The sequence below is a fragment of the Mus caroli genome, unplaced genomic scaffold (genome assembly GCF_978045245.1).
Source record: "Mus caroli unplaced genomic scaffold, Mus_caroli_1 scaffold_17, whole genome shotgun sequence".
Classification (NCBI taxonomy): Eukaryota; Metazoa; Chordata; class Mammalia; order Rodentia; family Muridae; genus Mus; species Mus caroli.
The window spans coordinates 26925666-26952695 of record NW_028227272.1 but is presented as its reverse complement, the minus strand read 5'-3'; the positions used below and the strand labels follow the sequence as shown (position 1 = coordinate 26952695).

The following is a 27030-nucleotide window of genomic DNA, read 5'->3' as shown; positions in this document are numbered from 1 at the left end:
TACCCTAGTCCTAGCTACCTGGAAGCCAGTGTTCTGCTAGAGGCCTTCAGATGAAGATGTAAAATTCTCACCTCCTCCTTCACCGTGTCTGGCTGGATGCTGCCATGCTTGTGCCTTGATGATAATGGACTGAACCTCTGAACCTATAAGCCAGCCCCAATTAAATATTGTCCTTTATAAGACTTGTTTTGGTCATGGTGTCTGTTCACAGCAGTAAAATCCTAAGACACCCACATGCAGGTATACACATGCATACATAATGCCTCTGACCTCCATGGGCACCCACACTCAGATGGACATACCCACATACCCATATATGCATACATTATTATAAGTAATAAACAAAAACCTTTTTGAAAAAGATTGTTGACTAGTATAGGAAATGTACTCTCTTGTTGCAGGGGAAAAATAATTAGATGATTACTGATGTCCTGTGCTACGGCAGGCACTGGAAGGCCATATGGCTCCAGTGGGGTCTTCTCAACTTGGTGGTCTCTCTTGGTTTGGAGCACCTGGAACATCTGTACTAGACTCCCTAAGTTCTCTTGGTGTGTCATTGACAAGCCAGCCCCATGTAATGACTTCCCACCCCGTGGTCAGCTGTCACAATACCCAGCAACCCACTAGAAACAAAACTCCAGAAACTTATAATTAATCAGTCAGAATTATATATCAATAAATTCTCAATTCACAGGATGCCCACACAATAATTTCAGGGCCAATTGATAATGGAACAAGCTGCCTGGCTAGATTAGACAAGTTACCCCTGTTCCTTGGCCTCTATTTTGCTTCCTCCACCTCTCTTCCGAGTAGCTCCCTGTCTCTGCAACTCTTAGTTCCGCCTCCCTTTCCCTATCCAACCACAGGCCTCTTGCTGCACTAATATTTTAATGTAATTGGACAGGGAAAATCCTGCTACACTCTATACTCCCCCATAGTTTGTATATGTATGGTATGTATCAGTTAACACTAATTGTGGGGAGTTTGTGCCTGATTGGAAAATCAAACTCTAATTTATGATGTTTCTAGGACCTAACTAATTATTTTTATACATTATTGCTTTTATTTTATTTTATTCACTTGGGTGTTTTGCCTGCAGGTATGTTTGTTTTAACAAGTGCATACAGTGCCCAGTAGGGCCAGAAGGGGAAATGAGACCCTTAATACTGTAATGATAGACAGTTATTAGGAGCCATCTGGGGCTGGGAATTGAACCCAGGTCCTCTGGAAGAACAGCCAGTGTCCTTAACTCCAGCCCCCTAAATAATAATTTTTAATAAGAACCTTTAGAACATAGCGAAGTTTGAACTTGGGACACAGCCTGTTTCACTCAGAGAGAATGGAAGGCCACTGTGGTCCTTGTGGAACACTGTAGAAATACTCCGAGCATCCCCTGGGCCTGGCATCTCCTTGAGAGAAAAGGTTTAAAGTAGCTGCAATCCATATTAGGGCCAGCTATATAGAGCACTTGGAACATTTCTGTGCATTTCATGCCTGTCACAGATGAAAGGAGCACGTGGCAGGCACATGCATCCTCATATGCACGGCTTCACTTCTCTATGTTTGTCAGGCTATATCTGGCTCAATAACAGATTCAGTAGGTGTTGTAGAAGTCTACTGGCATCAAGAGAAAAAAAAATGAGCCTTTTGAAATGTCCCAGACAATACTAAGTTCATTAAGACAAGGAAGGGAGGATGACGGGCAGAAGGGAGGGAGAGAAGTAGGAGGGGGTAAGGGAGGAAGCAAGGGTGAACCTGACACTGACAGACAAAAAGAGACATGAGCTGTGCATCAGGGAGCAGCAGAGAGTAGTGGGATGGGACACAGGGAGGGATGCCACCATTGTTGGCTTTGTGTGCCCCACACTGAAGGAACATGTGTACCTGCCAGCCCCTTTTTATGAAACCCAGCATTTGGGCTGGAGATGGCTCAGAGGTTAAGAGCACTGACTGCTCTTCTAAAGGTCTTGAGTTCAAATCCCAGCAACCACATTGTGGCTTACGATCATCCACAAGGAGATCTGACACCCTATTCTGGTGTGTCTGAAGACAACTACAGTGTACTTAGTTAGATATACTAATGAATAAATCTTTTTTAAAAAGAAAAGAAACCCAGCATTCACACTAGATTATGTAAAAAGCATCAATGAAAAGTTATGAATTAAAACATCTTTTGAGTGGAAGCTAGTTTAATATTTTAAGCTTACTGAGGTAAATGAGAGAGCTGTTGCCTAGGGGAGGCTGAGGCAGCCATTTCCTGGAGGAGTGAACAAAGGCATGTTTGAAACTTGCTACTTTGAAGACTTGCTAAAGTAATACAGCTCCCCTCAGGCAAATCTGAATACCTGGCTACATTGTTTTTATCCTGCTACTTTGCTACATTGTTTCTATCCTGCTACATTGTTTCTATCCTGCTACTTTGTTTCTACCACACTACATTGTTTCTACCCTGCTACATTGTTTCTACCCTGGAAAATATGCTCCTTTATGATGGCAACTTAACCAGTCAAGTGAGACAATTCATAATGCAACATCATTACCAATAGTCTTCAATTGCTACTCCTGTCTTATCAATGTATCAAGTCATGTTCCCTATGAAGGGTGGGTTCAAATCATCAGGTACATGTACCCTGTCCGGTCTCTTTAGTCTCCTTCACTCACAATGGTTGTTCAGATTTCCCCAGGCTCCTGTAACTTTGGCACTTTGACTACTGCATATGGATTTTATGCAAATGTCCCTCAGTTTGAATTTGACTGATGTTCCCTCCTGACTAGATGTAGGTCATTCATCTTGGGGGAGAGGATCACAGGGGTGCAATGGTGCCCTTGTTATGTCTGCAAAGGGAGTGAGTGGCTTCCGTGTGACCCATTCCTTATGGGCTTATTCATTCTGAGCATGCATTTAAGATGGTGTTTGTAGAGATGTTTCTGTATGAAATCACTACTTTCCTCTGTGAAGTCTGTAAGAATTTAGGGGATGGAGGTGCTCTGCAACTGTGTACATTTTGCGTTGCTAATTACATTTTCACCGACTAGCTTCACTGCTTGCAGGTGTTCTGGGATGAAATAATTATTTCTGTACTAGTAACTGAATGATGGCTCTTATTTGTGAATTGGAATTTTGCTGTGAGGAAAGGCTTTCTCTTCTCTTCTCTTCTCTTCTCTTCTCTTCTCTTCTCTTCTCTTCTCTTCTCTTCTTGTCTCTTCCCCTCCCCTCCCCTCCCCTCCCCTCCCCTCCCCTCCCCTCCCCTCCCCTCCCCTCCCCTCCCCTCCCCTCCCCTCCCCTCCCCTCCCCTTTTCTTCTCTTCTCTTCTCTTCCCTTCTCTTATCTTTCCTTCTCTTATCTTTCCTTCTCTTTTCTTGTTTTCTGTCCTCATGTACACTAGCATGGGCCTGCATGCCTATTTTACTCAATGACTACAATGTATTATTATCATGGTTATAATCCACTGTTATCACAACCCGCTAATGTCCTTGTTTATTTGAATAGATTATCTATGATTTGATTGGTGGGTACCTTTCTGAGCTACTTTTTTGAGGAGTTTTGATTCTGTACCACTTTTTAAAAGCTTCGAGTCTTTAGGGTGATGCTCTCCTGGGTTTAGTAGATTCTTCACAGAGTCTGAGGACCTATGCTACCAGCTCCTTGGCTTCCTTCATTCCTAGTTGTATCTCCTTGAGGGAGTGGTCCTTCTGCTGCAGGCTTAAAATAGAGGTAATTACTGCCTGCAACCATCTGGAGCGGCTGTTGTGAAATTCACTCTGAGGGAAGCGGAAATTATAACATACCTAACTCTCATTCCTAGAAACGTCTAGAATCGTTGCATGCATCGATGTTTCACGTTGGTCCGTTGAGGAGGTACGATTTGGACCATCAATGTACTTATCTTGTTGGTGGCCTGAGTTTATTTCCATCCAGTGAGTATGTTCTTCATCCAGTGGCTCCTTCATGTCCTGGTGTCTGGGGCAGTGAATGGCTGGAATACTTTCTGCTGAATTGCCTGGAATGTGTAGAGCAAAACAAAGGCAAGTCATTTCCTGGAAGGGTGAATCCCAAGTCCCCCAGGGGTCTGGAGTGATATCTGCTTTATCTTTCCTCCCTTGCAAAGCCTCATTCGCAGCTGGCTTTGCGCCTGACAAACAGGGAAAGGAAAGTGTGGGAAGGCACAGGACTCCTGGTCAAGGGAGTTGTGCAGAGGCAAGAATTCAGTCAGGAATGTCCCCTGTGGCTTTCCAGGTGCAGGTGGCAGGTAGAGGGAAGAAGGACTCTCAAAGTCAACCTCTGCAATCTGACTTTCCCCATCTTGGTTTTCAAGCCTTAAAGGGATTTATGGCTACAGTGCCTGGCCTGGTGTCTCCTGTGGTCTCCTTCCTCTTCACTCTCCCACAGCTAAAACCTTGGCTCCCTTTGCTCGCAGTGCTTAGTTTTGCCTCCGTACTGACCTTACCTGCTCACTGTCCTTCATGTTCAAGCTTCCCCCCCCCCCCCCGGAACCTGACCAACCCAAGAACTAAAAGGTAGACTTGAAATTAATGACGATTGAACTGAAGTCATCAAAAGGGAACATGATGTGAATCTTACTGATGAAGAAAAGACAAACAACGTATTTCCTTAGAAAATGATCCCCGGTGAGCTGTTCCTAGAGTCCTGTGGTGATTATTGAAAACACTGTAGAAAAAACATTAGAAGCAAACAATTCACGTGCAGCTACATTCAGGAACAATATTTCTAAAAACAAACAAACAAACAAACAAACAACCCCATGAAAAGGTGAAAAATAAAAATCTGGGCATGTCAGCCCTCAGGAGGCAGAGGCAGGTAGATCTCTGCATTTGACTTAGCCAGGTCTACCGAGGGAGTTCCAAGACAGCAAGAGCTACACAGAGAAAAACAACAACAACAACAACAAAACCCAACCCCCCCCCAAACAAATAAACAAAAAAGATATTTGGTGTAAACATGCATCTTGAGGTGTTTAAAATGACCTTGCAGAGCTGGCAAGCTGGCTCAGTAGCTGAAAGAGAGTGTCCCCAAGCCTAATGACATGAGTTCAATCCCCAGTACCCACATGGTAGAACGGAGAACTGACAGTGTCCTCTGACCGCTACCCAATACATTACATTAATGCCATTTTTTTTTTAATTATCAAAATGACACGGAGGGCTGGAGAGCTGATTCAGTGGTTAAGAACACTTTTCCAGAGGATCCAGGTTCAATTCCTGGCATCCACATGGCAGCTCAGAACTGTCTGTAATTCCAATTCCAGGGAATTTGGTGCCTTCATAGATACACATGAAAGCAAAATACACAGAAAAATAAATAAACCTTAAAAAAAGAAAATAAAAGAAAACCATGAAGAAAAATTTTAAGGGGAGGTGGGGGGCTGGAGAGATAGTGGCTCAGCATGTACTACCTGCTAAGAGTATTTGCTGTTCTTCCAGAAGACCAAAGTTCAATTCCCAGCATCCACAAGACAGCTTATTACCATATGTAACTCCAGTTCCAGTGGATCCTATGTCCTCTTCTGATCTCTTTGGGCACTAGGAATGTGCATGAGGCATAGATATACATGCAGGGAAAACACCCCTACCCATAAACAATTAAACAAACAACACAGAAACAAAAGCCCCGGCATGCAACCAGGCTTCGGGGTACACATTTACAGCTCCATTAGTCAAGGAGTTGAAGTAGGGGGATGTCAAGTTTCAGTCCAACCTGGATGACATAGTTATGTCAAAGTCAGGCCAGGCTATGGAATAAACCCCTTGCCCAAAATAAGATGAAATGCAGAAATTGAAAAGATGCTTTCCACTCAGGCTTTCAAGGGCTTACGTGAACCCAGCTGTATGTGCATAGTAAGTCCACATCCCATAGCGAAGCACTAAAGAGGCCGAATATCACAGTTCTGCAGAAAAGTGAGAACCTTGTATAGAACTGAAAGTGTGAGGTCAGCACCTAGATGGTCCCCTGTAAAAACAACCAATTACCAACCAAACAAACAAAACCCTCTGGCTCTCCTATACCTCTAGACCCGCCCAGGCCCTGCCCAACCCCTCAGGACAGGCAGAGCTCAGGATCTCTCTCCACCCTAGGGTCTGAGGCTGGGCACCTCCCTGAGCTTAGACTCCAGGAGTTATTTATTTAGAACGTTACTTTCTACACAGTCCATAATCAAGGACTCAGCCTCCCTCATGGCTGGTGTCTCCTCCAAGAGGAAGCAGGCCAGCCAGGTTTTGTGAGCTGGCATTCCCCCACCTGGTCAAAACATTAATTGAGGCCCTGCCCTGGGGACCAGCTAGAGAGAAAGGCAGGCTTCCTTCCCAGTCCATTAGTGTGCCGGTCAGTAGCCTCTACCTTTAAGATTTCTATCCAAGAGAGAACAGGAAGAAAAGGTAGTTTGCTGAGGGGTGTGAGTTTTCCAGGGTTACTCGAACAAATTTTTATGATCCAGGCAGCTCAGCCCTGCAGAACTTCATTCTGAAAAATTCCACAATCCAGAAGTCTGAAGCTAATTGTTCATAGGATCACAGATTTTCTCCAAAGGCTGTCACAGAGATCCTTCTTTTGCATCTTTGTGCTCTGCTGGCTGTCTATAGAGTCCCTTGGTCTCGTGATAGAATCATTCCATCCTCGCCTCTGACATCATTTTTCTCTTCTAAGAACACTGGTTACTGGGGCTCGGCTGCATCTAGCGATCCAGGATGATCTCATTAGGACCGCTTTAATTTAATTACATATGCAAGTACCTTTTCCAAATAAAAGCCTACTTGTAATGTTCTTGGACATATCTTCTTAGAGGCCACCATTTAATCCACTACACATGGCATGATTGATGGGCCCCTTGGCCTTCCCCTGAGTTCTAGGGGACCCTGGTGATAGTGGTTACCGGGGGACCCAGTTGACAGTGTCAGCAAGAGGAGAGGAGGTGTCAGGGAGATGTAGGAAGAGTCCACGTGAGCCTGTTGACTTCCACTCATCCTAGAATCTGTGACTCCACAAGTTAGTGAGGGCCACTCTAGACATCCACATTTCTCTTCTTCCCAAGGATGAAGATGAATTGGTAAATTAGGTATGGCTCTGCTGTAGGGATAAGTAAGTCTCCAAACCCCAAGGTTTATAATACTGAGAAGGCTTTCTTGCCTGAGGCCCTACAGGCTGACTACAGCCCGGCTCTAGGTCACCTTCACTGTATGACCTGGCTGATGGAGAGAGATGGATCTGGGATAGAGACAACCCTGAGGCAGGAAGAAGGGCTCTGTCTTAGGTTTCTACTGCTGGGAAAACACCACAACCAAAAGCAGCCTAAGGAGGGAAGGGTTTATTTCACCTTACAATTTATCATCCACCACTGAAAGAAGTCAGGGCAGGAACCTGGAGGCAGGAGCTGATGCAGAGGCCATGGAGGAGTGCTGCTTACTGGCTTGCTCCTCTTGGCTTGGTCCATTTGCAGGACCACTGCCCAGGGGTGGTACCACCCACAGTGGGATGAGCTTTTCCACATCAATCAGAAAATGTCCCATAGGCCTTGTGTCAAGTTGTCAAAACGAACTAACAACCAAGCACATACTCTCAATATGGCCGGCACAGGTACTGTGGGAAGATGGCCTGCTGAGATGCCATCTGGCTCCCTTGCTGCTTGCTCTCCCAGGGGTGTCAGGGGAGTCCTCAGTCCTGTGCTGTCTGCGTGTTTTGCCCGTACCCCTGGCTTTCTTCTTGTTCACTGTAGTCCCATGTATCTTCTAGGAAGGAAAACAACTGAGTTATAGTTTCAAGCTGCCTATCTGCAGAACTGCTTTTTTTTTGGGGGGGTGGCGTGGTTTCTGCTTTCCAGACAACACCTCAAATGGGTGCCTGAATCAATCATTTTCACAGCATACTTCATCGACTTACAGAGGCTTTTCGGTGTAGTCAAGGCCTTTCCTCAGTTGCTTGAAGTCAATTAAGCCTAAAGGACCCTGGAGAGAGGCCAGTTCAGTTTCTTTTCCTGTACAAAGAGGACCCTGTGAAGTCTCTACATTGTAAGGAAAATGACCTGGGTTGCATGTCTGATGCCATGTGTACCTTCTGGAGCTAGGAACCAACCGCTTGCTCAGTCCAAAGCTTTGTCCCTGACTCTTGCTCTCAGGAAGCTAATTTCTCTACCGGTACAATCTACTCTGGGAGAGAGGAGGATGCTTGGGCAAGTTACATTGCCTTTTAAAGCCACAGGGGTATCATTTGGTGCATTTCTGCCCCAGCAATTATTACCTTCTGAGAGCCTGCTGAGCTGCCTCCTGCTTTCCCTTTGGTCTCCGTGGGGACTCGTTATGTTTCCAGCAGGCAAGTATGAAATCGTATAGTGCTGGCTTACCAGAAGGGTTTGCTACGGGAATTTCACAGACAGCGACGGCTTCTCTTAAAGGAATTTACATCCCGTGCAGCAGAATAGGGAATGGTTGTGGCAGATGATGGTAAAAGGAATTGTATTAATATTACATGTATTAATATTCTCTGTCTGCTAGACAGAGAACCAAAGGGTTCTAATAGCACAGACCTATATCAGCACCCCACCACATGAAGTCTGTTTATGGGGCAGTGGGGTTTCCTCTTTACAGATTAGGAAAACACGGGCTCAGCGTTTTCTTATCTTCCAGAGCAGGAATCCTTTATTGTTATTGTTATTATTATTATTATTTCATGTGCACTTGTGTTTTGCCTGCACATACTTCTGTGTGAGGGTGTGAGTTACAGACAGTTGTGAGGTGCCATGTGGATGCTGACAGTTGAACCCAGGTCCTCTGGAAGAGCAGCCACTGCTCTTAACCACTGAGCCATCTCTCCAGCTCTCCAGCCCCCAGAGCAGGAATTCTTTTTTTTTTTTTTTTTTTTTTTTTTGGTTTTTCGAGACAGGATTTCTCTGTGTAGCCCTGGCTGTCCTGGAACTCACTTTGTAGACCAGGCTGGCCTCGAACTCAGAAATCCGCCTGCCTCTTCCTCCCAAGTGCTGGGATTAAAGGCGTGCGCCACCACGCCCGGCCAGAGCAGGAATTCTTTTGTTTTGTTTTGTTTGTTTGAGACAGGGTTTCTCTGTATAGCCCTGGCTGTCCTGGAACTCACTTTGTAGACCAGGCTGATTTCAAACTCAGAAATCCGCCTGCCTCTGCCTCCCGAGTGCTGGGATTAAAGGTGTGTGCCACCACCACGCCCTTCTTCTTCTTCTTCTTCTTCTTCTTCTTCTTCTTCTTCTTCTTCTTCTTCTTCTTCTTCAAAGATGTATTTATTTGTTTTTATTTTATGTATATGAGTCCACTGTAGCTGTACAGATGGTTGTGAGCCACCATGTGGTTGCTGGGATTTGAACTCAGGACCTTTGACAGAACAGTCAGTGCTCTTACCCTCTGAGCCATCTCACCAGCCCCAGAGCAGGAATTCTTAACAAGCTCCCTGAGGCTTCAGGTGACAGGATTCCGGAGATCTGCTAAGACAGGTAGGTCATTGATTTGTCCTTGGGTGCAGGGTGGGTGTGATTTTTCCTCTACAGAATTCTGTGACTGTCAAAGATTTCCAAGCCACTACGATGGCTCCCCTATTCTTATAATTAGCAATACAATTAATTAGTAAGTATTATGGTTTGGATATGAATCCCCCTGCCCTCTGGCTTATGTGTGGAAAGCTTGCTATCCAGCCTGGTGGGCTTAGTCATTTGAGAATTTATTGAATCCTGAGGCCTTTGACTAACGAGTGGATTAATCCATACTTGATGGATTCATACTATGATGGCATTATTGGGAGGTACAGCCTCGTTGGAGAAAGCACGTGCCCTGGATAGAGATACCGTTGCCCTAACCTTTCCAGTTTCCCTTTGCTCCCTTATATTCACCATGTGAGCAGCCTTTCCTTCCCTGTGCCCTTCAGCCATGATGTTTCTGCCTTGGCATACGCTTAAAGCAATGCAGTCAGCTGACCATGGTCTGAAACCCCTGAAACTAAACCAAACAACCTAACCAAAATAAGACGAAAACTTTCCTCCTTATAAGTGGTTTCTGACCAGCATCTTATCACAGTGTTGAAACAGCTAACACAGCAAGTGAGTCCCTGTTGATGTTCAAGCCTACATTTTGATGTGTTTTCTTTGATTGCTATACTGGCTAGTTTTGTGTCAACTTGACACAGCTGGAGTTATCACAGAAAAAGGAGCTTCAGTTGAGGAAATGCCTCCATGAGATCCAACTGTAAGGCATTTTCTCAATTAGTGATCAAGGGGGAAAGGCCCCTTGTGGGTGGGACCATCCCTGGGCTGGTAGTCTTGGGTTCTATAAAAGAGCAGGCTGAGCAAGCCAGGGGAAGGAAGGCAGTAAAGAACATTGCTACATGGCCTCTGCATCAGCTCCTGCTTCCTGACCTGCTTGAGTTCCAGTCCTGACTTCCTTGGTGATGAACAGCAGTATGGAAGTATAAGTCAAATAAACCCTTTCCTCTCCAACTTGCTTCTTGGTCATGATGTTTGTGCAGGAATAGAAACCCTGACTAAGGGCTGGTGAGATGGCTCAGTGGGTAAGAGCACCCGACTGCTCTTCCGAAGGTCCGAGGTTCAAATCCCAGCAACCACATGGTGGCTCACAACCATCCGTAATGAGATCTGGCGCCCTCTTCTGGAGTGTCTGAAGACAGCTGCAGTGTACTTATATATAATAAAAATAAGTAAAATCTTTAAAAAAAAAAAAAAGAAACCCTGACTAAGACAATTGCCAACCTTTATAATACTAGGCAAAATCAGATGCAAGAACAATTTTTGGAAAAAAAAAACTGTTCACATATTTCCTTATCTATCTCTGTTCTGGAAAGTTGAAAGTCTTGCTTCATCTCAAATACTCCTCCCCACCCCCACCCCACCCCCATGTACAGCAGAGTCACTGTAATGCAAAGTGGGAAGAAACCTCTAAAGTCTTCCAGCTGCACAGATAGAGAAACTGAGGCACAGATGCTAAGTCAGTGACCGAGTCCTGCCCAGGGCTTGTTCCTTATTAAGGACTCGACTCCAACCATGATCAGAACCTCTTGCCAATATTTCTCAACAAGTGACAGTACAATGTGACTCATTTTTGACATTATGTAAATGAAGGAAACAAGACTGAGTGCCCTTCTGTCCAGAGAGCAGGAAATGAGGGCTGTCTGGGGCCGCATGTTCCCAGGGACATACAGTGTCACAAATGGGGTCTGGAAGAAGCAGGTCTTTGTTCACAGCCGACTTCACTGAGTTCCTCTCCTCAGCCGTGACTAGCAGGATTGGCACCCGACCCATTCTTCCAGCATCAGCCAGAGGACACTTAGGTTGTCCTCTGCCACCAGAGGCTGCCCCCTCCTCCCAGACTCTGCCCCCACCGAAGGCAGCATTAGGGCTCTCTGGAATAGACGTTTCAAGCCAATCCGTGCCTCCCTCCCATAGGAAGCAAAGCCATTTGCCACACCGGAGCTTATACTTTTGCTCAGAGAAGTGCTGAGTTGAGGCTGTTAGAGATTATTGGGCTTTTATATTTTAGCTCCCCCCAGCCCCCGCCACAGAGTAACAGCAGTTCCTGTGAGGGACAGTCTTGTGCTCACCTCAAGCAGGGATCGGTTATGGAGTCTCTCCCAGCTCTGGCTTCTTTCAATTAGGCAAAGCAGTGTTTTTCATCAGAGTTAACTATGGTGAGACAGTCCAGAAATGGAAGAGTGTATACGAATGATAGTGTTTTCCAGAGACTAGGCAAGCTGGGGGAGCTATTAGAGAGCATCAGACACATAAGGAAACTCTGGCCCAGGGAGAAGCAAAGACCAGGAGACCACAGAGCCAGGTGGCTGCAGCTGGACCAGAAAGCCTGAAAACTGGGCATTAGTGCTGAGCTGGCACATGTTGTGCCAAACACCTGTCTTTCTAGACGACTTCATAAGCTTGATGCAGACCACAAGCTTGTTTTCAAGAGGTACCATTGGCTAACGTAGAGACCCACCAAGAAAAAAAAATGTCAAAGACAGGGGGGGGGGCTGGAGAGAGGGCTTAGGACTTGAGAGCTCACACTGCTCTTGCAGAGGGCCTGAGTTCAGTTCCCAGCACCCTTAGAGGCAGCTCATAACCATCTGTAGCTCCTGATGATGCCTTGGTCTGGGACTCACGTGCACGTATATATAGACAGACAGGCGTGCATATGTATAATTTAAAATTAAAAATAAAGTTAACATTTTTTAAGGACTGAAGGATAAAAGATGTTGAATAATTTATCAGAAGCCTTTGAACACATTCTCCCAGGGTGGGGGATGAGGCGGGAAGGCCCCCTTCCTTCCCTATCCACCAGAATCTTTACTGTTCCTTCGCCTGAGTCAATTGGACACGGTCGAGCTTAGCCCCCTGCGCTTCTCCTAGGGTTTGACCGGAACAGGCTATCTAAGCAGAAGGGACCCCTTCCCTGGATCACCTGCCATCAGAGACTTTCAAGCCTTTCTTCGCCCCTCCCTTCCCGGCTCCAGCCCAGGTGTTGTGCAAGAGCCAGAGGAATTTGTGATAATGGAGCCACATGCCCAGGCTCAACCCAGGCCCAAGGAACTTGACCTGAAGCAGGAGGGTAAGCAAGAACACTCCTAGCTCCCAGGCCAGAAGGGTGGCCGGCAGCCACAAGGAAACTCCTAGTGCTCCTGAATGCTGCCAAGGAGGGGGAGGCTTGCCTTCTTATTTATAGCATTGCGATTGCAGGGGCTGGGATGGGGGGAGCTCGGATCCCTCTTGAGCTTGGCGCATGATTCATTTCCCCTCGGGAGCTGCGGGCCGAGGCAGGGCGTGCGCTCCGGCAGCCTCCGGCCAGCCGCACACTCAGGCCTGCTCGTTTATTTATGGTGCTTTATCAGGGACTGTGCACCGCGGCGATAAAGTTTATGAAAAGAGGCGGCGTCTCCGGCGGCGGGCTGGGCCCAGGCGCTCCTTTCCCACACTGATTAGGATCAGCCGGGACTTTGGTAGCGGCAGTTAAGGATCAGGGTGCCTGGAGCTGGCTCGCCTTCCTGCCGCGCCCAGCCTGGCCGGCTGCTGGCCCGCGTGGGTGGGAGGGCCGCGCTGTGACCTGGCACCGGGCAGGAGCAGGGCAGCCTGGAAAATCCAGCGTCCAGATCCCAGCTGAAGCCGTGGAAAGGGGCTCAGGAGCCATTTCTCTTCTGAATTTGGCAACTCCGATCCTGTGGGTTTTGTTTTTTGTTTTGTTTTGTTTTGTTTTGTTTTTTTACTTTTCCAGTTCCCAGTTCTTTTCGTGTGTGTTTATTCTCCCGGTACATTTGGGCCCATCCCTTAAGAAGACTAAATCTCTGCAGTGAGAATACCTTTAATCGCTTGCAGAGATAAATTCAGGATTACTATCTCCGGTCTGGGGCCTCTCAGAGTCGCAAAGGGTAGATTACAGAGTAACTGCAGCCTAGGGTTATAAGGCTCCAAAGCAGGCACCGCGACTGGCGCTTGCCTCGGTCTTACTGACTTCCTTAATTTGTGGTGACCTCAGGGAGGTGACACTCCTAGCCAGAACACTTCACTGAGTGATAAAATGACTCAGAAAGGCAGGGGCTGAACTTCAACTGGACCTTAGAGGCAGGAAGAGCAGTTCAGTGGTAGGGTCCTGGCTCAGGGTTTGATTCCTACACACACACACACACACACACACACACACACACACACACACAGAGTAACCTAAATAAATAGAATCAGAGCCCACTCAACATCTGGATTTCCCTTCCTTTCTAGCACTGAGAACGGTGAACAGGACAATTATCCTGCCTGAGAAGGTCACTGAGGTATTACGGTCTTGAAAACAGGGGTCATGTATCTTCATTGTCGGCCTGACTGGTTTAGAATCACCTAGGAGATTGGATGGCGGGGGCTTATGAGGATGCTTCCAGGGAGGCTTAACCTAAAGAGGGAAGGCCTACCCTGAATGTTAGCAGCACCCTCCTATGGTCTGGGGGCCTGGACTGCGTATGAAGAAGAAGCAAGCTAAACACTAGCATTCATCTTTGTTCCTTCACTGAGATGGCCATGCCTTCCATGGACTGATGGCATTCCTTCAAAGCACGAGCCCAAGTGAACCTTGCTTCCTTAAGCTGCCTTTACGAGGGAGTACATCACGGCACAGAGAAACATAGCTAACACAAGTAGATGTTCGCTAGACATGGTGGTGGGAAGGTAGGCGTTTCAGACAGAACAAGCCCTTCATAAAATTGACTCTTGGGGACAAGCTGTGTTCACCTTCTGCTTCTCTAAGGACTGGGAGGGCAGAAGGCCAGCAACTCTGAGTTCTGTGACAACAGGGTTGCCTTCATTGACTACTTCCTTGACCTGGAACCTTCGGCTTGCAGCTGCTGAAATTCTAGCACCTCAGAAGTCTAAGAACCATCTGATCTCTTCCTCTGATCCCTCCCAGACTCAGTCTTTGTCTCCCTAAAATCAAACCTGCCTTGGGGCTGTGTTACTAGACGGTCCTGGTAAAGTCCTCCTCTTCATACTTGCTTTGACCCAAGCCTGGCTTGCTATTGTATACACAAGAGGTGTTTGGTAACTGTGGTTGGTGAATACATAGGTATGTATGCCATGGGGGGGCTGGCTCATCTCACAGGTGTCATATTTATCCCTTCATGGATTTCAAGGCCAGACAGGCTAAAAAAAAATGGTCATCTGTGTCCCCACCAGGGAAGGCCTAGACCACTCTGCCAAGAGAACACAAAAACTAGAACAGGCCTAGCAACCAGGCTGGCTGAGCCTAAGCAACCCAAGCTGCTAGCCCTTCAAATCCCTCCAGACAAGAAACAGGATTAGTCCCAGGGCCTGGACCTAGAGACGAGTCAACAAACGGAAGTCATGTTGCCCTAGTTATGGGGGAGAGCATTGGGTGGGCTGTGAGCCAGGCCAGTCATTGCGCAAGCCATTTTGAGTACTGCAAGCCAGTCGATGGAGCCAGGACATGCTGGACATCTGATCCTACGGGGTCCAGTATCAGCAAAAGGCACTTTCTAAGCCCGTTGCTTAGGGGGTTAGGTTTGTATATTGTTCTTTGCTTTGATTTTTTTAAACTAGATTTTTTTTTGAAGATTAATTGGAAGAGTAATATATAAATATACTTTCAAAAGTAGAATTAGGGGCTGGAGAGGTGGCTCAGCAGTTAAGAGCACTGGCTGCTCTTCCAGAGGTCTTGGATTAATTCCCAGCAACCACATGGTGACTCGTAATTGTCTGTAGCTTCAGTTTCAGGGCACCTTGATTCCTTCATTTGACTCCTGTGAATATCAGGCCTGAACAAGGTGTACAGACATACTTGCAGGCAAAAGATTCATAAAATAAAAAGAGGAGTCAGTTTTGATTGGATAGGAGTCAAGCTCAAAACAAAACAAAATAAAATAATCCAGTACTTGGGAGGCAGAGACAGGCCTTGTGATCACTATGAGGTCAAGGACAGCTTGGTTGGTCTATGTAGCAAGTTCTGGGTCAGCCAGGACTACAGAGTGAGACCCTGTTTCAAACCATGAGCCAAAGCAGCTGTACAAAGAAAATTCTACGCCCAGTCACATACTGCTTAATTAATTATCTTCCTTCAAGGCACAAGTTCTCATCATTGAGAATGTCTTTGGAGCTCAGAATGAAGCCTCGTTGGTAGGCAAGCCTAGGCTATATGAGACACCTCTCTCTCTCTGTGTCTCTCTCTCTCTGTCTGTCTGTCTCTGTCTCTCTCAATTCTTTTTTAAAAGATTGAATATCTTGTATTTACATGATGATGCTAAAGGTTGTTACGAAGTGGATTCATTTGTAGGCAACGTTTACATGGTGATGTGGAGATGAGAATTACAGTCCGTTGGTTTTGAGAATCGTAGATTTAGTCTTTCACGTACCGAACGATGTTAGGTACTAAGACAGTGTGGAGTACTATGCTCCCGACCTCTTCCATACTACATAAGCAAGGCAGGGTTGAAGCAAGGACAGCTGAAGAAAGATCCAAGGAGAAGTCACCGTCCCCGTCCCCCCCCCGTCCCCCCCCCCCGCTTAGATAGATACTGTGAATCCATTTTAGTAAGTGTCAATAGACTGTCAGGATGGCTCACAGGATGGTAACTGATAGAGATACAGTAATTCATTGGTGGGTAGGTGCTCACGGAAGTATTTACACGTGTTCTGTGGTTACATTTGGGGGAGGAGGAGTCATAGAGATGAGCAGCAGAACCAGAGAGTCCTCATGTAAGATCCAGTAGAGGCAGATCCAGCCTCTGTGCAACCAGCATCATCAAGTCTAGAGAAGGAAAGGCTACGAAGAGGCTTAGTGTTGAAGCCCATACCAAAGTAAGCTCACTTTTCTTAGGTTCTCAAATACAATGACCCTCCAGGGGTACTGTACCCCACGGCCTTCTTAAAGGAAAGGCTTGCTAGGGCCAAGCATCCCTGGGGCCTGATCCTACGGGACTGTCTAGCTACTTGTGACCCTGTCTTTTTTCCCTACTGTGTGATGGTCCCGTATCCGAGCTCCAAGCTCTGTGCTCTGCTTCACACGAGATCTTGCCACATAGTCTTTCGAATTCTTTCTCATGGTCTCATTGCTCCCAGAAGTCCAAAGCTCGTGTGACGGAAGGATCCTGAAACCAGTTGCGTATCCCGGCTTCTAAGACCGCTTCCTGGATTAACTGGGGCTCTGTCTCCTGTCCCACAATACAGGCTTCTTCCCAGGAGACCAGGGCCTCTCACACAGCTGTCAGACATGCTCAGACATGTCAGAACCCAGCTCAAGTTCAGCCTCGGCTCTGGATTTACCCTAATAATAACCACAAGTGTTCAGGCGTTTTGACAAAAAGATTTTAATGAATTGTTCTACAATGAAAACCAAGTAGGAGTCTCTGGGTACCGACTGTGACACGGAGGGTTTTAGTGAGAGAAGGAGGCTTTCTCTTTTCCCTCCATCCATCCGTTTTAGCTTCCTTATTTTCTTTCTTTCTCTCTCTCTTCCTTTCTTTCTTCCTTCCTTTCTCTCTCTCTCTTTCTTTCTTTCTCTCTTTCTTTCTTTCCCTTTCTCTCTCTTTCTTTTTTCCTCCCTCCCTCTTTCCTTTCTTTCCTTCTTTCTTTCTCTTTTCTCTCTCTTTCTTTCTCTCTCTCTCTCTCTCTTCCTTCCTTTCTCTCTCTCCCTCCCTCCCCCTTTCTCTCTCTCTCTCCCTCCCTCCCTCCTTTTTCTCTCTCTCTTCCTTCCTTTCTTCCTTTCTTTCTTTCTTTCTTTCCTTCTTTCTTTCTTTCTTTCTTTCTTTTCTTCTTTCTTTCTTCTTTTTAGTAGTTCTAGAGATTGAACTGAACCTAAGGTCTCATGCCTGCCAGGTACTGAGCTGTGCTCTTAGCACATCTTTTTCCTTTCCCCCCTTTGTTTTTGACACAGGTTCCCACCGAGTTGCCCAGGTTGGCTTTGAACTCACTCTGTAGCCCAGACAGCCCTGAACTTGTGTTCCTCCTGAATCAGCCTCCCAAGTATCTGGGATTATAGACTTGTGCCACCAGAACAGCCAAAGCATCATAAGGCAAGTGTCTCCTCTGGTGGAATCTAGCATTTTCTTGCTATCAGAGTGAGTTCAGCCTTTGGGGCTCCCGGAGTGGACCAAGGTATTCCAGTTTTAAAATAGAATATTCCTGGTCCTTTCCTTAATTCAAGCCACATGAGTGTTCCATGGAGGTTTTTTTCCCCCACACATTTTTTTTTTCTTATGTCTTAAACCTTTACACCTGCAGGCAACAAAACTAATGAACAAGCAGTAAACAGATATGAATGAGGAAGGCTGGAAATTATGTTGGCTTGATGCTCTTTTTAAAGAACATGTGTTTGAGGTTTTATGTGGCTGACCCACAATGCAGACATCTTTTCTGTTCATAGTAGGGAAAGAATCAGATCACTGTTCTCAGGTGTTTCTTCGTGATTTGGAAAGCACGGTGACTTTTATTTCTCTGTCACCCAGGAGCACACTTGAATGCTATATTGTAGGCTAGGGGTGGGGGGCTGACTTCCCTCCCCTCCCCTCCTAACTGCTGTTTGCACCATGGCCCGGACTGACTCTCCACCTCTGCCAGGCTAAAGATAACTTCTCCATCTGGGATATTAGCCACAGGCTAAATTTATTCTCAGGGGTGAGTTGGGGCTACCCTGACCTGTGACTCTGTGCAAGCACTAGGGACACTCAGCTCTAAGGCAGTTCGAGAGGTCGGGTGGAAGGAGATGAGGGGATGAAAGATACAGAGAGGCATTATTGAAAAGCTGCCAAAAAAGACTTCAGAGAAAGAGGGACGCACCCGTGACACACTGTGATTTGAGAGTAAGCCTTGTGAGCCTGAAGGATTTGACTACTCCTGGCGAAGAGTTCTTCACTGTCAGTTACAACATTACTGTAACACAACCCCAGAAGGAAAAGCCCAGTGTTAATCAGGGCTCAAGAAGTCAGTGGACTTGATGTACAGAATGGGGTATTTAATTTTATGATGTGGCTATGGGTTACATGGGAGACTAATAAAAGAACTCCATAAAATGTGGCTTGCAGCAATGGGGTTCTAGCTTCTGCCAGAGGGGCAGCTCGGCTTAGAAGTGGTTTCAGACCGGAGCTGCTCCCTGGCTGGTATGTGCACATGCGGTCACTCTGGTTCCGAAACTATTGCAACCCTTCTGTGGCCATCAAGGAACTACTGCTCTCAGCTTCCCTGAGACCTGCCCTGCTGCCCCAAGCTGTCCAGCCCTCACCCCTGATACAAGCAGAGAGCATTCAGACCCAGCCCTATACACTATGTCTCTAATGTTACCTCCCTCTTGAGAGGCTAATATCTCTGCCCTTTAAATATCACCGGTCCCACAAAAGCATCTCTTCCTGGGGCTAGGCCTTTCAGATAGATGCCTGTGGGACAGATGGAGGACACAGGTCCACAAGCCTCTCCTGTACTAATTCCACAGCATCTACGCGCTTTCCTGAGGAGTGCTGCAAGGGCACACCCAATCTTTCCCTTGGATCATACTTGGCAATCTTGAAGGAGAACCTTAATAGGCCTGGAGATGACCTCAGGGCAGAGGAACGCTTTGGAAGAAGTAGACAACTTGACATAATGTTGCCTAACCGAGGTTGTCATACAGTTGGAACCAGAAGGATACTTGCAGAACCTTGGGCTCTCTCTACAGCCAATACAGTCCTTTCTATGTCACCGTCTCGGGAGACTAACAACTCCTTCCGGGCCACACCCATTGCCACAGACCATAGCTCCTTAAAAAGAAATCTTCTGTGTGAACCAACAGGGCCCACAGATCTCTACAAAGAACCTTGAAGTGTGAGTTCTTCTGTTAAAAGGAAATCTTCCCGTGCAACTTGAACTTCAGTCTCCAGGCTAGATAGAGTTACTGCAAACCCCAGGACGGCCGTAACACAGCGGAGGTGTCTATTAACACACGCTGTGTTGTCAAGTGAGCAGAGAATGAATTTAACCAACCAGAGTTTGTAGAGCAGCTCCTAAGTGCCAGGTAACTTAAAGTTGGATGGTGCTAGAATCCAAACAGCCAGGAAGTGATTCTGTCCTGAGAGACCACACAGGGCACTGGTGATCTTATTGGATGGTGAGAGGAGACCTAGGGCCCTGGGCAGTCATTGCCTCAGAACTTTGTTCCTGGCGCAGCGCCATCCTAGGTGGGGTCCTTCCTGGGTGCCTCTGGTCTTTTGCCTCCACAGGTTGCCAACAGTCCTGGTGAGCCGCTGAGAAGATGGGAGATGATTTTGTAGACTCTGGGATGGAAATGCGAGGCTTTGCTTAACCATCTCTGCCATTCGGAAAATGTCCATGAGAATCGTCCAACAGAGTCCATTTCTCATGTGTTTTGCTGAGTCAGCAACTGGGCAGCATGATGATCTTGTCTTTCATCAGTAAGAATTATTAAATGATCTAGACAAGAAAAAGATATGTTATTTATAAACATAGCATCTAATGATAGCGGTGTGGTATTTACCCGTGCAGACATTTTTGTTTTGTTTTTGTTTAATATGCCTGTAGATATGGGACACATTCACACATAACAAACATATCCATATACACTGCCTTTTCAACCACTTTTTCCTTTATAAACACAATTTTAATTGGAAGTTACATTTATTTGTTTGTTTGTTTAGTTGTGTGTGTGTGTGTGTGTGTGCATGCACAACTATACCACAATATGTATGTGGAGGTCAGAGGACAAATTGGTTCTTTCCTTCTACCTTGTGGGCCCTGAGGTTTTAATTAAGATTGTCAGGCTTAGAGGCATACAGCTTTACCCACTTGGCCATCTTACTGGGCCATAAACACAATTTTAAAGGAAATTCAATGAGCCCAGGATATTTCTTAAACACTTACAACTTTGAAGATTTTTTTTTTCCCCAAAGAAATCAGAAGAAAACACAAGTTAAATCGTTTTAATAGTAAATGAGGAATCAGTCAGGGCCAGCAGATCAAGTGTGTCCTTTCTATCAAAAGATGTTTTGTGGGGGTTGGGAGGATTGTCTAGGTTTTGTTAATGTGGTAGACTCATTACCTGATAGTTCTCCTGGTAGGACCCATGGAGGTAAATCCTGGAGAAGTGAGGGGAAGTTAGACCTTTTGTTGCTGTGACAAAATACCTCAGAAAAACTGAAGTGGGAAGATTTATTTTAGCTCAGAGCTACAGAGGTTTTGGTCCACAGTTCTGGGTCTGTTGGGTCTGGGCCTGTGATGAGGCAGGGTATCCTGGCAGCACGTGGCAGAGGCTGCTCACTTTGTGGGAGACAGGAAGTGGAGAGAAAGAATGGGATCAAGGAGAGGCCTAAACGTCAAAGGCAGAGTCACTTCCTCCAGCTAGGTCCCAGCTCCCAGAACAGTGCCACCAGCTGGGGACCAAACATTCAATATACAAGCCCAGGGACCTACACCAGTATGGAAGGTTATACCAGGTTTGATGGAGACAGGACAGAGATGGCTGGATGGGGGTTTCTTCTCTGGGTACCAGAGGCTAGAAAGCTTAGGGATGATGCTCACTGTGGTGAGACCTATGCTTGGCCTTTCACATCCATGGCCCCAGGGGAAAGGTGAGTCAGCTTTGTGCTGGACCATCCTTACCAACTCAGATGAACAGAAAGAAGCTGGACCTGAAAAGAGTGGAGCTCCTCATCCCGATGCCTCCATGGTGATGGGGGGCGGGGGAGGGCAGTGGGAATGGCGTGTGCTACTCTGCACTGAAGGCCCATGAGGCAATTCCTTCTGTGGTGGTTTGAAAGAGAACAGCCTCCTTGGGCTCTTCTGTTTGAATATTTGGTCGACAGTTGGTGGAACTTGTCAGGTAAAGACTTAGGGGACACCTTGATCTTCAGAGGAAGTGTGTCACAGCGGATGAGCTTTGAGTTTTAAAAGACTCTCACTGCCCCTAGTGTACTCTCTGGTTCCTGCTTGCAGATCACGATGTGAGCTTTCAGAAGTTCTGCCCACTACATCTTCACTCAGCCATCAAGGACTCTAACCTTCTGAAATCGTAAGCCTAAAACTTACTTTTGTAAGTTGACTTGGTCATGGGCTGGGGAGTTTGCTCATGTTTAAGGGCAAAGTGCCGTGAAAGACACAGGTTTGATTCCCAACACCCACATGGAAGCTCTCGACCTCCGCAGGCACCGAGCATGCGTGTGGTGCATAGACACACACGCAGGCAAAAATACTCTTGAATAATAAAAGTAAACTTAACATTTTTACTTTGTTTTGGTCATGGTGTTTCATCACAGGGATAGAAAAGTGACTAAGACACATTCCTATACTGGCTGGTTCCCCACTACACTCTACCTCCAGCAGGCATATGGAACTTTAGGGCCGAGCCATAGAGTGCAGTGATGTCTCCAGTGTGCTATGAAATATAATGCAGTGAGGGGTACCTACCTGGTGGACCCAGGCCAAGGGGTCCCCATGAGAAATCACATCATGCAACAGATCTGGTATAAGGTAGTTTATGTGGGAGAAGGGAAGGGAGTGAGGGCTTGTGAGAAAGGGTAGAGGCAGATGAGTAGACACATAGACTAGAGAGACAGATGAACAGACAGACAGGCGTGAACAGAGACATGCAGGTAGAGAAGAGGATGGGCACGGAGAAGGACAGAAAAGGGGAGAGAGAGACTGGCCAGGAACATGTGGGGACAGAGAGTGAGCTGGAGTGCCGGGCAGACCTTTTATGTGCAGCCCATCCGGCGCACCCAGCTGCAACAGGTGATGCCCATGCCCTTGCTAAGTCCCTAGGAGGAGCCTAGGGGAATCGCCCAGAAGCTAACACATGGAACATGTCAAGCCAGGAAAGAAGAAGAGAAAACAATGCTATGGGGACATAAAATTAAAATAAAATAAAATAAAATAAAATAAACATTATCAAAAAATGTAAAAGGCATCCTAGAACTCAGATGCATCCTAAACTAAAATAATCCATTGGGTGAGTTTAAAAAGTGGCTTGGAAAACCAAATGTAAAAGTAGTCCAGTCATAGGGACCAAATCAAGAGATCAAAGCCCAGGAAATTGGATCAGGGGACCTAAGATGTCCATAGGGAGTTGCAGAAGAAAGAGAGATAGGAACAGGTGAGGCAGGATAAACAGGAAGGAGGATAATCTCTTTCTCTCTTAGAGACTCTCTTAGGCCAGATGTTTGCTGCTGTGTTTAGCATTTACTTGTTGAGGCAGTGACTCAATCTATAGTCTAAGCTGACCTTGAACTCATCATATAGCCCAGGCTGACCTCCAACCTTGCTCCTTCTGCCCTAGCTCCCTGGATACTGGCATCATCATGAGATGAAACTTGAAAGCCTGAGACTTGAAAGGCTCAATGAAAGCCATGTCCTCAGACTTGCTCAGGACATTGTTGAACATTAGGTGTGAAACAAAGCTCACGGATCCTTCCATACCAAGGAAGAGAATCACAGGGGGAAAGGCGAGAGGCGGCGCCAGAGTGTCTTCCCCCTCTCCCTTGCAACAGTGGAAACCAGAAGGGAATGCTGGTTGTAATACAAATACTAGAGCCAGCCAAAATTCCCTTTACTATGCAGGATAGAAGTGTGTGCATGTGTGTGTGTGCACACGCGTGCATGTGTGTTAAAGTTATCTCACATGGAACTGGTCATACTGTTCCACTCCCCCCAAACCTCCCCCCCCCCCCCCGCCCCGTGATTAGTTGATGAGGATATTGCCCCAGAGAAGGGAGGAGGCCCCGGGCCTAGGCTATGACTGTCCCTTGGAGCTTAAGGCAGTTCCTGGAAAGGGATTTGTAAGGGCTGTTGGCGCCTACCACGTAGCAGCTGGAGGGGTGGGGCATGGCTCTCATCACCTTTCACAGGTATGACATGGTCACATGCAGCATGTATGCAGATGTTGCTATGTGCTGGGAAATGTTCCACGGTGGGCTCTGGGTGGAGGTAAGAGGAGAGGAGGGAGCGCTCCTTTGTAGATTTTAACTGATTTTCATGGTATACATAGTTCCTTTATGACTGATGTCCAGGTACGAGTGTGATGTTGCTGAACGGGCAGTGTATCTCTAAGCAGACTAAGTATGCTGCTGTGCCTGTGGTAGCTTTAGGGACCTGTGAGGACGAGCAGACTCGCATACCTCCATCAGAAAGAACCTTTTGCCCAGCTCATTGTTCTAGCCCTCTTCTATCCAGCCTCGGGTTCTTTCACAAACACACACACACACACACACCCATGAGTGGAGTCCCTTCATTTAGCACTCTGGGAGGAATCTCAGACACTTGTCCACTGAAGGTCTGTCTGAACCTGGTTGGTAGCTGTGGAGACCAATGAACAGCCAACTCAACTTTATGCAAGATGCTAGCATAGATGAAACAGTCTTTGCTTGAGGGACCTGTAGTCCTTGATACAAAGTCAGTCCTCCCCCAGGTTATAGTCCTTGACTCCCTTGTGTGATTCTCTGTATCCTAGTGACCAGATAAGGGCTAATTATAGTTATTTCAAAGGCCCCAAGGGAAGGAATTGATGAATTCCAGACTGTTGAATCAGCAGGCTTGGAAAAGGGCTATAGGCCTGAGGGTGGTTATGAACGAACTCCCCCCCACCCTGCTCCATTAAGGCTAAGGTGGGTTTTTTTTGTTTTGTTTTGTTTTGTTTTGCTAAGTATGAAAAGGAGAAACATATATTAAAACTGAAAGCCAAACTCAAGCCCTACTAGCAAATCTCTTTCCCTACCAGGGTCCTATTAATGCAACCCTGTGACCAATACCAGACGTCGAAGCCATGTCCCACTCACACCTGGATGTGCATGTAGGCACACATTTGGGAAGGAGGCAAGCCTCTATTGTACTATCTCTGAGTAGGTCATCAGCATAGACTGGGTATATGAGCAAGATCCCTGACATGGCTGAGAAATGAACCATCCTTTGCTTTCCCAGCTAGCCCAGCCCTGGAATGCACACAGGAAGCCCAGGAATCTTCTCACACATATGGAGGGCACGGGAACCTGTCTCGGAAACCTCTGTGTGCTTGTCCATAGACAAGCTACTGACATAGATACTGAAGCAATAGCTTCCAAATGCATTTGGGTCAAGTCTCTTTCTCCAGGTTTCAAGTGTCCCTTCTTTAAACGAGTGTTTTATATTTCCCAAGCCGAATTATAAATTCCTTTGAGTGTGTCTTTGTCTAGAATCCCAAATTTCAGTTAACTGTGAAATGTTTTTGACATTGTACTTCTGCTGTCCCTGGTGTTTACTAGCGATTGCCCTGGTGCTTACTAGTGATTGAAACTTGAACCCAGGGTCTTATGTCTGATAAACGTGTTCTTCTCTGAGCTATAACACAATATAAGACGTCATGAGAGCCACTCTGTATGAATGCGCTTTCGTGTGCTTCTATATCGTTGCTGATGTTGCGAGAGTCCTTTTCTAAGAGAAGGTTCTTGATTTATTGAATTTGATAGAGACTTTAAAAAGTCAGAGTATAAGATACGCCCCTCCCCACCACACACACACACACACACACACACACACACACACACACACACACACACTAATTACTACCAAACACCACATTTCTCCTCCTGGCACTCTTTAAAGCAATACCTTATCGACTTACCTTAGTGACCAGAAACCTCAGAGAAGAATTCAGTGTCCGCCTCAGCCCACCCTATGGAAATTACCTTTTGGGATGATGTTTAATGTTTCCTGATTCACAATTTTATGGCCATTTAAAAAAGATTTTTTAATATAATTTTTAAGTGTGTATGTGTGTGTATACACTTGCATGTGTGTTTAGTTCTGTGGGAGTTATCTCTTTCCTGCCTCTACCATAAGATATCTAACAGTGACTCTCCACGTGCCTCTCTCCTGTCGCGCAGGAGACCATCTCGTCTGTAGCACGATCACTTTCTTCCATCCAGCCTTGCCTCTCTTTACCTTTTGCCAATACTGAGATTTTCTAAACGCCCACCTATTTTTATAACCCACATCTCCCCAGACCATTACCAACTTCCCAAACATTTAGATGTGACCCCATATTGACACACCACCACGACATACTCAGTCTGCCATTAGTTGATTGGGTTGCTGTTCATTGTTGTTATAAAAACTACTGTGATGAGAATTTTTACATGCATGTCTACACATCTGTTATTTCCCTTTGATATGTTCACAGAATTGACATTAGTATCAGAAAGGTGTGGAGATGCTATGAGTATAGGTTTGTATTCCGAGATTGCCTTCAGAAAGGTCCCATCAGTCGAGAAGAATGCCTGATTTATTATCTCTCTACTGCATTGTCTTCCTTCTGTGATCAATAGTTACAAAGGTGATTAAGGTGTATATGTTTTGTTTTGATATATGTTCTTGATCATTAATAAATAAATTGTGCATAAATTTTAGTGGCTTTTATTTTTATCTGAATTATAGGTTCATATTTTTTCATGTAGAAAATGGAAGTGCTGATATTTTCCTCATTAACATGCTACAGATATACCAGCGAAGGGCTTAAAAATAATTTTACAACAGACTTAATTTATTTTTATTTTTATTTTATGTACATTGGTGATTTGACTGCATGTCTGTGTGTGTGTACACGAAGTTGCAGACAGTTGTGAGCTGCCATGTGGGCGCTGGGAATTAAACCTGGGACTTCTAGAAGAGCAGCCAGTGCTCTTAACCACTGACTCATCTCTCTAGTCCCCTGGCATTTTTCTGATCTCCCTGCCCCCCTCAGAAGAGCAGACCCACATATATAAAATAGAGTCTTCTCAAATGCAACTGTGGTGTGTTGTTGGGTATTGAGTCCTTCCTTTGGGTGGTGTCCTGGTTGTCTTGTATTGCTGTCTGTCACCAAAATACCTAATAGATAAGACTGGAGGCAAGAAAGATATATTTGGGCTCATGGTCTCAGCCAGATCCCAGTCTGATGGATTCCAGTCTGCCGTAATGGGCAGGCGTGGTAGAGGCGTGATGGCAGAAATGTGAGGTAGGGCTTTGTGAGGTGGCAGAAATGTGAGTTTGTGGACTTGTTGGAAAACGTGTGTTCCTGGAGGCAGGCCTTGAGCATCTAAAGATTCCAGCCATTTCCAGTTTGCTCTTTCTGCTCTTTGCCCTCAGCAACGTGTTCCTGCCATGGTGCCTGCTGCTTGCTGTCACACCTCCGGTCATCACCGTGAACTTTTATCCCTCTGGAATCATAAACCAGAATAAGCACTCTCTTCCTTAAGTTGCCTTTGGTTGTGGTGTTTTATCACAGCACTACAAAAGTCACCAGTACGGTGGTGGCCCATGAAACAGAACACAGGCCAGAATCAAAGTGGGGGTCTAACTTGCAAGGCTAACTTCCATTGGCCAGGCTCCAACTTCTAATGGCTCCACAGCCCTTACAAAGAAGTTTGCAGGTTGAGGAACCAAGCATTCACACGTAAGCCTGTGGAGGATTTTTCAGATCCAAACCAGAACAGGTAGAAGAGAATGCACAGGGCTGTGTGCTCGATTGCATGGTCGCTTCCACTAAATATGCCCTTTGGCCTGAATGGACTTACAGCCATAG

General features: G+C 46.2%; 1 long non-coding RNA gene across 1 annotated transcript; it reads left to right on the top strand.

The window, feature by feature from the left end:
- The first annotated feature begins 12501 nt into the window (after positions 1–12501).
- On the top strand, positions 12502–20071 carry LOC147000616 (uncharacterized). Its single transcript, XR_015045726.1, has 3 exons — positions 12502–12579; positions 13740–14571; positions 19709–20071. It is a non-coding gene; the product is annotated as an uncharacterized LOC147000616 (long non-coding RNA).
- Positions 20072–27030: the final 6959 nt, after the last annotated feature.